This window comes from Wolffia australiana, chromosome 18 (genome assembly GCF_029677425.1).
Source record: "Wolffia australiana isolate 7733 chromosome 18, ASM2967742v1".
Classification (NCBI taxonomy): domain Eukaryota; kingdom Viridiplantae; phylum Streptophyta; class Magnoliopsida; order Alismatales; family Araceae; genus Wolffia; species Wolffia australiana.
The window spans coordinates 324,600-337,499 of NC_135852.1; positions in this window are offsets into that span (position 1 = coordinate 324,600).

Consider the following 12,900-nt stretch of genomic DNA (forward strand, 5'->3'; position numbering starts at 1 on the left):
TATTTAATCGGAGCCACCTATCGTTGATCCTATGTTTAATCCTAGCTGCTAAATTCTCATAACCAGTATAGGATATGTGTCTCAACTTTACTAGCTAATCTTGTTAAAGTCGTATATGGATGCTGAGCTGGGTACTGATGGGGCACTGTGTTTTCAACTCCGTTATCACCGCCCCGCCTCTCAAGCTCAACTGCCGAGACTCAAAGACGTTGAGCTTGTCCCTCACCATTAGAAATCTTGATTTTTGCAGCAGCTCGGTCAATGCATGTGCAAGTTGTTCGTCACTTATGATGAACCTGACTTGTTCTCAACATGATGTGCTTCATTCTGGCATGAAATATCAGATTGGCTGCAAGATATGTTACTCCAATAGTATTACACCACAATACAGGATGACTTGTTGTAGATCTTTGAATTTCTCTAAAGATTGATTATATCCAATGGATTTCTGATGTGCAATTGGCTAATGCTTGGTACTCCGCATCTGTAATCTAACAAGCATCTTTTGGTTTCTTTTTAGAGCTCCAAGAGTTGAGGTTCTTAGCCATGTACACTAAGAAGGCACCTGTAGAACGTCTATCAGCACTGTCACCTGCCTAATCTGCATTGCTAAATGCATTGATCGTGAAGCATGAGCCTTAATGAATAAGTAATCACACCAAATACTGCATTTTCTGTATTGGAGAAGATGCTTCACGGCTAGCCAATCATTGTTGAAAGGTTAATGCATCTTCTGGCACACGTTGTTTACTGCGAAGGAAATATCTGGCTGAGTATGAGTGAGACATTGAAGAGATCTCACTATGTGTCGGTACAAAGTGTCATGATTAGAGAACTTTTTATTATCCATAGAGGAAGAAACTACACACGGTGTAGATGAAGACTTATAGTGCTCCATGTTGGCGTGATGTAGAATGGATGCAATATATTCAGACTGGGATAAAAGACAACCTTTTCCATGTTTGATAAATTCAATTCCAATCAAGTAATGGACTGGTCCTAGTTCCTTAATGGCAAACTAGGAGTTCAAAAGTTTCACTACTTTTGCAATTTCAGTCGTATTTGTTCTTATGATCAGAATATCATCTACATAGATTATTAAAATTGGATAAGCTTGTAGTTTGAAAAACAATGAAGTGTCAGTTTGGATCCAATAAAGCCTAGTGATAAGAGAAAAAATGCAATTTTAATGAACCGCACTCTGGGAGATTGTTTAAGTCCATATAGTATTTGTGTAAATAACTCACATAATATGGATACACCTTATCCTTCAATGCTGGAGATTTTTTCATATCAATTATTTCATTTAAGTCTCCATGTAGGAATGTATTAGACGCATCTAATCAATGTATATTATAAACACTGTATAGTCAGAGACAACAACAAATGAATGGTTGTATGCTTAATCACTGGACTAAATGTTTCATTGAAATTGAATCCTTCCTGTGGGTTGTATCCTTTTACAATATGTGTGGTTTATACTTATCTATCTCGCCAGTAGGTTTATATTTTTATTTATATACCCATTTACATCCAGTTACATGGAGATTGGAATTCCAAGGTACCAATGTCCAAGTATTATTAGATATTAATTCTGGATATTCAGTATCCATGGCTTGCATCCAATGTAAAATATTTGATGCTGTGGAAAAATAGGTAAGTTCAACTATTTCAATAAGATTAAATGTAAAACATCAAGGTAGAGGGTGTCGAATTGAAGATACATTCAAAGATTCGCCATGCTGACCTTCAGACTCTTCATTACTCAATTGTTTGGCTAGATGATAAATATTATGAAGGGTTTTAGTTTCATAACAATTCATTTTTCTGGAGTACAATCTAAGGTGAAAATTAGCTCCAGATATCTATTTAGCAAAGAATCAGATTTAACTGTTTCAGTAGATGGAGTCGAAATTTGTGAAATATTTTTGGCTGTAGGTTTAGATGTATTAGAATTTGAATTGTCTAAAGTTGTAGATACTTCAGCTGTAGGCTCATCAAATGTAACAACATGTGAATTTTCCCATGTCGTTGAGCTTATTGGGTTATTCAAAAGGTAAGTAGTATTGGGAGTAGATGGATGAGCTTTGAGTATACCAGGGCTATTATATTGTAGATTGAAGGCAAAGGGAACATTATTTTAATAAAAAAGCACATGGCATGAAATAAATAACTTGCCTGTGTGTAGAGAGGGACACATGTACCCCAGATCAGAGAGCTATAGCCCATAAAAGCACCTTTCTGATCTAGAGTCAAGCTTATTAGCAGCATATAAACATAAACATCCAAAAGTTTCTAATAAGGAACACCTTAGTGGATTTTTTAATATAACTTCTTTAGGAGATTTATTCTTAAGTACATGAGTAATCATACAATTTATCAGAAATACTGCAAAAGATATGGCGTCATCCCATAATTTTGATGGCATGTAAGGTTATTTGAGTAATGAAAGTGCAGTATCTATTAAATGTCCATGTTTCCTTTCAGCAGGCACATCCTGATCTGGTGTATTATGACATGATACTCTGTGGACAATTCCCTTTGTTTTTAAGTTTGAGTGGAGAGCTTGATATTCTCCACCCCAGTCAGATTATAAGTAAAGTATATTGCTACTAAACTGATTCTCTACTCATGTTTGGAATTCTCCAAAGACTTGAAGGAGATCACTTTTTATTTTGAGGGGATGAAACCATTAATGTTTACTTTAAATTTTCAGGGAAACCCACATAATATCAATAACCTGAATGTGAAAGAGTAAAAGAAGGCCCCTATAGATCAGAGTGGATATTCTCTCAATATTTTGAAGATGTGTGATATGTGGATGAAAAGGGAAGTTTATGAGACTTAGAAATATTGCCAGAATCACATACAAAGTTTTTTTTGGTTGAGTAGCTGGTAAATCAAATTTTCTAATGATAGACAATAGGGTGCATTGCTGAAGATTTCCAAGCCTTGTGTACCATGTTTCTGTTGATGCCTTTTCCCTAATTAAAGCAGCTTTATTCAAGTCATATGGCTTAAGCTAGTATAAGCTGTCTTTAACTATTCCTCTAAGAAGGATCTGGTGTGTACCTTTGTCCTTCACAAGGCAACAGGAAACATGAAATTTAATATATACATTATAATCCACAATGAATTTTTTTATGGATAATATCTTTTTAGTGATATCATGTACATGAAATATATATATTAAATGTAAAGTTTAGTTTGAAGTTGAAAATTTTGGAAAACAATAGATAGAATTATCAAACCTGCATCATTACCTACTTGCAGTGCATCATTCCCATGATTTTCCTGAACTTTTTTTGATGGCAATGTGGTTTGAAGTTACGTGATGAGTAGCTCCACTGTTGGGGTACCATGCATGATGTTCTTCTGAACTTGTATTTTTTGCTTGAGCATTATGAGCTTCTCCATTGCACGTGGATGGTTCCAGTTTTGGAAGCCTCTTTGAAGTTTTTGAAATTCTCTGCTATATGTCTCAATTGTGAACGAAGTTGGCAACAGGGTTGAAATCTCAATTTCTTCCCCTTCTTTGCCGACGATGTTGCAGTAATCCCCGCTTTCCTTTATTTTCTCTTCTTAGATAGGGATTTGATGAATACTGTTTCTGTGTGTGAGCATTGTTTGCAATTGAGGGAAATGTGATATTTTCTTCTTCTCTTGAAAATTTAAGGAATACATCATGTGCTTTGAGGTGGGTTATGATTTTGTCAAACTTCGGATGAGTAATGTTAGCATTTGTACTAACAACCAAATGACCATATGGAGAATCTAGTCCTCTTAAAAATGTATTAGCTATATCAGACTCCTATGGGCCTTGCTCGGCTGCTTTCAAAGCTTCCACAACCGATCTAAAATGCCTTACATATCCGTTAGTGCTCATTGCACTTTTTTTCATGTTGTGGAATTGACATTGAAGTTCCATTATTAGAGCTTGACCCCATCCAGCAAATATGCTTACTAGTTTCTCCCAAATTTTCTTTATGAATCTGTCTCTACTAATGTATGGCGCAACTGGCTCAGAAATTGTTTGATGCAGGAATCTAAGAACCTGGTTGTCTGTCCTCAACTTCATGAAGAGTAGATTCTCAACTATGATCCCTTGATTGTCTGCAATAGAAACCGATGGAGGAAAATCTTTAATAAATCTCATGAGACCATACCCATTCAGTAGCTGAAGCACAGCACTCTTACAAGTTTGGAAGTTATCGTTGTTAAGCTTTGTCAACACCATTGCTTGTGGTGGAATGACAACTCGGACTTGTCGCATGGCTGTACAGCTCATTCGGTGAAGAAGTTAGGATGAATCTTGTCCGTTGGATCTTCAATTGTCTATGTTTAATACTGGCCACTCTCGTGACCTGTCTATATTTAATCCGTGCCATATATCTTTGGTTCTATATTTAATAGCCCCTAAATTCTCATAACGAGTATAGGGTACGTGTTACAATTTTACTAGATAATCTTGTTAAGAGTCTTATATGGATGCTGAGTTGGGTGGTGATGTGGTGCAGAGTTTCCAAATGTCTTATCTCCTTTCTCATCGTTCTCGCCCATGTCATCAAGCCTGGAGGAGCAAGGGTGCTAATCAAGGGCTGCCACATCTTCATCTCCATTGGGTCCATGGGTATCTACCTTGCCATAGCTAAACAGTTTATGCAGGAGGAGCTAGGGTTTCCTTTCTAGCCCACAGCCCCTACAATCTTGAAGAAACCAGCGACAAGGTCCGCCAAGAAAAGTTCAGTTTTGATCAGTGTCCGAAGACAAGTTCAGTCTTGTTCCTACGAGACTGAACTTGTCTCGTAGGAACCAAGAATGCCCTACGAGAATGCCCTACAAGAAGTGGGCAGCACTGACATGCGGGTATGCAACCAAGGCTTGTTCCTCATGGCAGAAGTGGTTTAAATGGCCATGGAAGAGGTAAAGTACATGTTGGACGTAAACCTTATCGGTACGTTCAACTTTTGTGCAGTAGACTTGTAGTGAGAGTTCTCTATGAGAAAATAAGAAAAGGACTATGAAGAAAAGATACAATACAGGAAGAATAAACAAAGAAGGAAAATAGAGAAATAGAAAGTTGGTAAAAAAAGGTACATATAATTCTAATTTATATACACAGATCTCCAGATCTCAATGTTGTTAAGGCCTTAGGGGCAACATCTGCGGTTACACTAATGGGCAACAGATGCCTATTAAGATGTAACAGGCAACAACTGTTCTAGCATCTTAAAAATTTTCTTCTTCGTTTTATGACTATTTCCTTTCCATTTTTAATGTTTCCTTTAGTGGGGTACGTATTAGTTAACTATTGGCTCTTTATTAAGTGATCACTAATTGGTTGGTTTCCAAATTCATTATTCATAGTTCTTCTCTAATGGAAATGGGGTATGTTGTCTTTATTTATTTCCTCAACTTTTCTGTGTTCTGTTATTGGTTAGCATTATCTTGCCTCTTGTTTGATGCAGATGGGCTCTGGATGTAAGGCCTTAACTTGGCCCATATAGGGCCTCAGCCTGAAGTCCTGATTTGATTCAAGGATCATACCTTAGTTATTCAAAACCCTTATTCAAGCTCACGCAGATTGAGATTTAGCTTGGTACGAAGCCAGCTAAACCATTGTTTCAGGATATGCTTAGTTATTGCATCAGGGTTTATCTTTGCTTTAAATGGAATAGAATGGAAGAATTTAGAGGCCACCTGATCCTAGACAAAGTTAGAATCAATCTCCAGGCCCTTGTGATAAGCCTAAAATTGATGTGTAATTACGTCGTTGTTTGGGCTTTTATGACTTGTGGAATAAAACTTATAATAAACCTTAATCACTAAATAATATATATATATATATTATATTATATTATATATAGATATATAGCAAGCAAGGGGTCGAGCCACAAGGAGGCACTAAGCAATAATTTTTATCCAATTGTAAATCAATTAATACAAGGATGAATTAATTTTGCATTCAATAAACCTTAATTATGTTTAAATATGTTTATAATTAATCAAAATTAAGTAGAAACTTAATTTTGATTTTAATATTTTTGGTTAAGACACTTGGACCGGATAATTTTGATTATAAGATCAGATTTATTCAGATTACCTATTTCCCAATCAAAATAATTTTTATAAGACAATTTTATATATTAAAATTGGGAATTAATAAGCACAAAAGGGGTTTTCAAATTGGACTTGAAGATGGAAGATTTTTTTATGAAATTTTAGACTTAGGTGTTTTATGTGTTTAACTGAATTTGTAAACAATCAATTTTGTAATCTAGAGAGAGAAAACAGGAAATCTAACCTAGAGAGATAAAGTAGAAGAATTTGGGGTAAAAGTGAAATTCGAGCCTAATCTAAAAATCTAAAAATACAGAAATGATCAGAATCAATTTAGAACTTAATATTAAAAATTGTATCTTGAATCAAAATCAAAATATAATGCTAATTTCATTTCAAAAAAACTTCAAGGGCATGTACATTTTGCCCATGCCATGGTGTTTTAGAATCTTTCAAGAAGAAGTTCAAAATACAAATTAGAAACTCACAAATTTGAATGATGAATAAGGATCTGTTGATTTCCAAAGCAACTCATGTGTCCTTCCTGGCCAACTTCTTGAGGAGAGCTTCAAAAAGTAAATTTCGCCTTCTTCCCCTCTATTTAAAAATCCAACCATGTGGATCGTAGAGGGGGAAACGACAAACATGCCCCCAAAATTTCAGCTCAATCGGACAGCTAGATCTTAAGATATCGTCATTTTACTAGCGTATAGTCTCAACCATTGGATCATTTGATTATTTTTTAAAAATGGCTTTTCTTATTGGATGGCACTTCTTTTCTAGTTCTCATCGTCCTTGGATCTCATTCTGACATGTCATTGCGTGCTTCCACAGGTCGCAATGATAAAGACAACAAATGCACTTTTTGGGTGGTTAAAATTGTGCCACGTCGCCTTGTCAGTTCCGTTTTAAGGAAAAGAAGAAATAAAAAAAGTTAAACTTACCGCATTTTTAAATACACGCATAGTCGATTTGTGTGTACATTTAATGCAAGCTGCGAATCGACTGTCTCGTGTATTAAATACAATGTGAATGCTTTTATTTATGGAAATGCACGTGTGTCGGTTAGCCCCGTGCAATCACTGCACGCGGCTAATCGACTATACGAGGTATATTCCTGTTTATTAAATGCACACGGAGATTGATTCTATGCGTGCATTTATTGCACAAAAATGTTAACAAATAAAATCATTTCTTTACCTCGCCGCACGTGCCACATTTCTACTTTTGAAAAAATCATTCGGTCATTATGGCATCGCGCATTCCGATGCCATAATGACCCAATAATGCTCTTTTTTTAAATGCATCCACTCATTCGCCCAAATTTCAGGTGAATGACGTGGATGCCAAGTCATTGTATATATAAATGTGTTTTTATAATACCAAATAAATAAATATATATATTTTTAAAATAAAAAAAAATCATTTATTGGCTAACTAATGGTCAGAATATTATAAAAAAATATGGAAAAAATTCTAGAAAAATCGTAAAACCCTTACCAACCTTTAGGAAAGTATTCTAAGCCCTGAAATAAATAATTATTCAATGCAAAGAGGTCAAATACCATGTAAAAAATACTAAAAATTCAAAACAATCATAAAAATCACAATGCAAGTAATTTATATCCATTTATATATGATAACATGCAAATATGGCCATTAAGACACATAAATATAATGTAATATACATCAATTTAACATTATAATTTGCAAGTTATCACCTTGCATGAAAGATTGGGTTCCAGCCAGGAATGTTGCACCAATGTTGTCACAATTAGAGATTGCAACCAGAGGATTTTGGTCATAGCATTTGGTAAGGCTTTATATTTAGACTTAATACCAGAGTGTGCAGCAATTGGATGTTTTTTGGAGCTCCAAGATACAAGATTAGTTCCCAAGTAAATGAGGAAACCAGTTGTCAATCTTCGATCAATTTGGGATCCCCCCAATTAGACTTGGTCGTTCTGTTCTGTTCGTTTGAAACGAACACAATTCGCACAAAAGAACCGCACAGGCCCTTGTTCTTCGTTCTGTTCTTTTTCTTTTTCAAAAACGAACAGAATTCGCACATTCGCACAAAATTAGACGAAAATTCGCACAAAGCAAACAAAAGAACTGAACACGAGTCTGTTCGATGTTCTGTTCGAATTTGTTTTTAATCTGTTCAGAAAACCGAACAGAACGAACAATTCGCACAAATTCACACCAAAAGAACAGAACGACCATGTCTACCCCCAATCAGTGTTGTTGTTAAAATTTAAAGAAAGATTAGAATTCTTAAAAATAGTTAGCTGAAGTTGAATAATACCCTTGAGATAGCATGCTTGGTGTTTCACTTGAGTCCAATATGTTGGATTTTGATCATGCATCATTTGACAAGGTCTATTCCTTGCATAAGAAATGTCAGGCCATTTCATGGTTGCATATTGTAGTGCTCACACAATAAACTTCTATAGTTTTGGGTCAACATATTTGGTTTCATTTTGACATTGATAACACATAAATTATTAGGGTTATTTCTGGGATATTTAAACATGTCATAAATATTTAAATGATTAAATCTATTTTTAGAGTAATATTCTGATTTTTGTGGATTTCATCTTATTTTAAAAGATTTTTCTGACATCATATAACTAAAGAATTTATTTTCTTATTCCGTCTATGTTTTTTATGAAGTTTTATAACTCAAATTCAAGGATGTATGAATTTATAAGTCAGAATATATACTTATTATATTTTTATTTATTATGAATTTTATAATGACATTAATATATTTGTTTGCGTTAAATCTACGTCTGACAAGTGTCACCATTCAATTCGTCGAATGAAAACCAATCACACCCCGCTCCAATGATGTGCTGGAGTAATCATTGTGAAAAGGCACATTTATGACATCAGAAATCCCGCTGTCATAATGCTCTAATTATTAGTTGGCACTATCTTTATTTTTATTTGGAGGTGCAAATGGACCAATAGAAAAAAGGCATGATTCGAATCACAATAACTGTGATTTCTAAACTGAGAAAAAAACAATTGTGAAAAGATAAGAAAAATAATTTGTAATGCCATTTTGGTATTTTTCTCCTACGGTACATGTGGTGTTCTCAAAACATGCAAGTGTTAACGTTCAGGGGATCATGCCAACCATTAGCTTTATAAGGATCGGATGACTTAGCCAAAATTAGAAAAAGAAGAATCAATCAACGTTGATGAGAGAGAAAAAATGGACGGCTAGGATTACTCCCGCTGCAAAGTGCGATATTTAATGACCTAGAGGTAGGATTGAGAGGAAATTTTCATGGATGCTTTGTCTTCACCCCCTCTTTTCATCCATAGCCTCTGGTTCATCATTTTTGTTACTCCTACTCATGTGGGCAGATTCAAAGATACTGATTTTTTGAAACCCATCAACTATGTTCTTAAAGTCTTGGGTGTGTAGAAGTGGCAACAAAGAAGAATGGGAACTTACCTGTGCTTGAAAATAATCCTGGCCCTGGCTGAATGTGAAGATCTACGGTAAGAATCTTCAACTTACATCATTCTTTCTTGACATCATTAGTAGCTTTGGTCAACTTCACTACCACATATCTCTACCACATCATCCCCATAAGTTTTCCAAACTATGTCTTACCACCTTCACCGTATCACCTTATTGTTAACCTACTCATCAATTATCATACATGACTCATTCTCTACACATTCTCATCCCTCTTCACGTTTTTATTATTTAATTATTGCATTCACTCGACTTTCTCAAATCCAAATTATCCATATCTTCTAACTTTAACTACTATCCTCAACTTAATATCACTAACTCGCCTCACATTTTCTCGTCACTTTATTTCATATTTATTATGTATCTCATCTCATCTCAAAAATGAGTATATAAAGAATATTAAATCCTTAATCATCATTCCCTATGGAGACTACCAGTACTCATCACTAACAAGGCTTATTAAGGGAGTAAAGGTTTGTACTTTTCATTTAATAATATCAAAAATATCAACGATAAGTCAAAACCCTAATTTTCAAATTATGAATACATATGATTATAACTGCATGGATTCAATGCTAGTTTGCACAATTCCATATTATATTGTTGGATGGCATAAGCTAGATACTTTTGTTGCAACAATTTACTGATGGATATTACGTGGCCGTCAAGCCAATCACATTACCATGTTTATTTAAGTTCATTGAATAAAATATTTGTGTTCATTAGTATTCCGTGTGATGTTTATAATGAAGTCCATGAATACGCGCAATGAATTAGTGAATTATGATGAGATCATAATACAGCGATCACTATTTTTTAAACATGTATTATAAATATTCCTATTTAATGGATTTTCGAGATGGACTTCGAATTATCCACATTGAACAACATTAGTTGTTCCTACTTATACAATAAGAATAGCTGATCTTGTTGCTATTAGTGTGGAAACACTAAGGACGAAAGAGTTCACTAAATTGATCTGTAGGAATCTCTGAATGCTATTATACCTAAACATCAATCAGGTTGATTTAAGTCATGGTTGTATAAGTGATCCATTGACCTGAGACACCAAAGACATCTTGTGAGTAGACGACTACATTTTTGACTATGACTTACAAGCCTCTAACGATGGGATTCAAATAATTTATATATCAGATGTAGTAAGAAGCTTACGAAGATGATTGAGTGGTCAAGACGAGATCATCCTCCCTAGGTATGAGAGGAGATTGTTTTAAGGAAGACGATGCAGAAAAATTCTTCGACAGGGTAGTGAGGATATTGGGGAAGGCATTCTCCATTGATCCCCATTACGCATCAGTACTAATCGAATGACAGATTAGGGTTTGACGATAAACCATACCCTAAGTCGTTTGGGAGTATCGCACAGATGATGCATTATGCATATACAGTAATTGATGATGGTAAAGGTTCCATGAGAGAGTTCAAGCACTACTCGATATCTTCTAGAGCACGAGGTGTAGCTTGGGCCCCCACGGGCTGGAAACTTAATCGATTGGGTTAAATTGATCCTTATTTAATTAATCTATATGTTGATATAGTTAACTAATAAGGTTGGTCAATAAACGTTATTGGGCCATTAAAGTTACTAACTAGAACGATACATGGGCCTAGAGGGTCACACGCACAAGGTCATAAGGGGATTCGTGGATATATTTTAATTTAGAGGGTTTTTGAGAAAAACCTCAAGTGAAATATAAAGAGGGAAAGGGGTATCATTTTAAGCACACATGCAAGCCTGATTTGAGATCCCCTCCCTTTCTCCACTCTCTTCTCCACTCATCCAAGGAAGAGTGTCTTCATGGTGAGGAGATCATTAAGATTTTCAAGAAGAGTTGAAGAAGAAAACGTGGAGATCCAAGCGCCGAGTTATTGCGAGGATACTTCTAGAGGCTGGACTGGTCAAGGGTGGAATAAGTTCCCCAAAAGGTAATTTAAATGTTTTATTTTAAAGATCGATTGTGAATCAATTGACACGCTTTCGCATCCATGGAACGTGTTTTTTATGGACGAACCAAGGCACAGAACCCGACATTTACAACCATGAGAATCAAGAATACGTTCCATCCCAAACAAAATACTGTTCTTTTCCTAGATCCCTGTTTCCAAAGGTATTAGAGAGAGACTAGATGACTTGTATATTTTCTGAAATGGACTAGTAATCACAATATGATCAACATATGTTAGAATAAAAATGGGAGAAGAGGATACTGTTCTGAAGAATCATGAAGTGTATGTTTTAGATCCACTAAATGCTAGTTGGGAGAGGACAGATGTTAATATATTAAACCACTCTTGTGGGGCTTACTTCAAGGCTTATGGAGCTTTGAAGAGCTAACAAACATGATTCGGAAAATTAGAATGAACAAATACAGGGGGGATGTTCCATATGTACGGTTTCATTTAAAGATCAGTGTAAGAAGGCATAAGATACATCCAATTGATGAATTGCCCAATTTTTTATGATAGCTACAGCTAGAAGAAGTCTCAAAATTGTTCAGAAATGTTTCAAAATAGTCAAATTTTCCTCTTGATTGAAACCTTTAGCGTTATGCTTATCAAGTTGCCCATTGGCATGAAGTTTAAGCTTGTAAATTCATTTACATCCTAACAAATTGATTTTAGGAGATCTAGAAGCTATATCCCAGGTATTATTTTTTATTAAAGTCATGAACTTCGATTCTACGGCTTTAACCCAAAGTGAATTTTGTGATGCAACTTTATAGTTAGTTGGTTGTCTTTGGACCAAGTATGGTCGAGATACATAGGGGATAACTAGTTAATTGGTTGTGTTTTAGCCTTTCGTGGTTTATGTCAATAATACATGTTATAAGATTCTGGTAATGCAGTAAGATCAATTGCAAGATCAGCATAAATATGTTTGGGTGGCTCAAATTTTTCTGAAGATTCAGGTTGAATCGAGGATGAGACTTCAGAATTTTCTGGCTGGTGCATATTGTAATGAGGGGACTTATTAATTGGATTTTTGAAGAACTAATTTGTGAGACGTTTAGGAAAAATTGCACTGGAATCTGGTAAGTACCTACTATTCTATAGGCGGATACTGAGTTTGATGGTTAACAGTCACATACATTTATTTTAGAATGCGAATATGAAAATATATTTTCAGCAAAAATAAAATTTCTATAGATGAGACTTTAATCTGATTAAAACAACAAAGATTTTTCACCAATACACATCGTTCTGACCTATATGTAGTTTTATGAAGAGCATATGGTCATAGGTTAGGGTAACAAAGTGACGAAAGGTTTTCAGGAATCCATAATCAGGTGGTAATAGAGGGTTGGCTTGGGATCAAGTTGAAG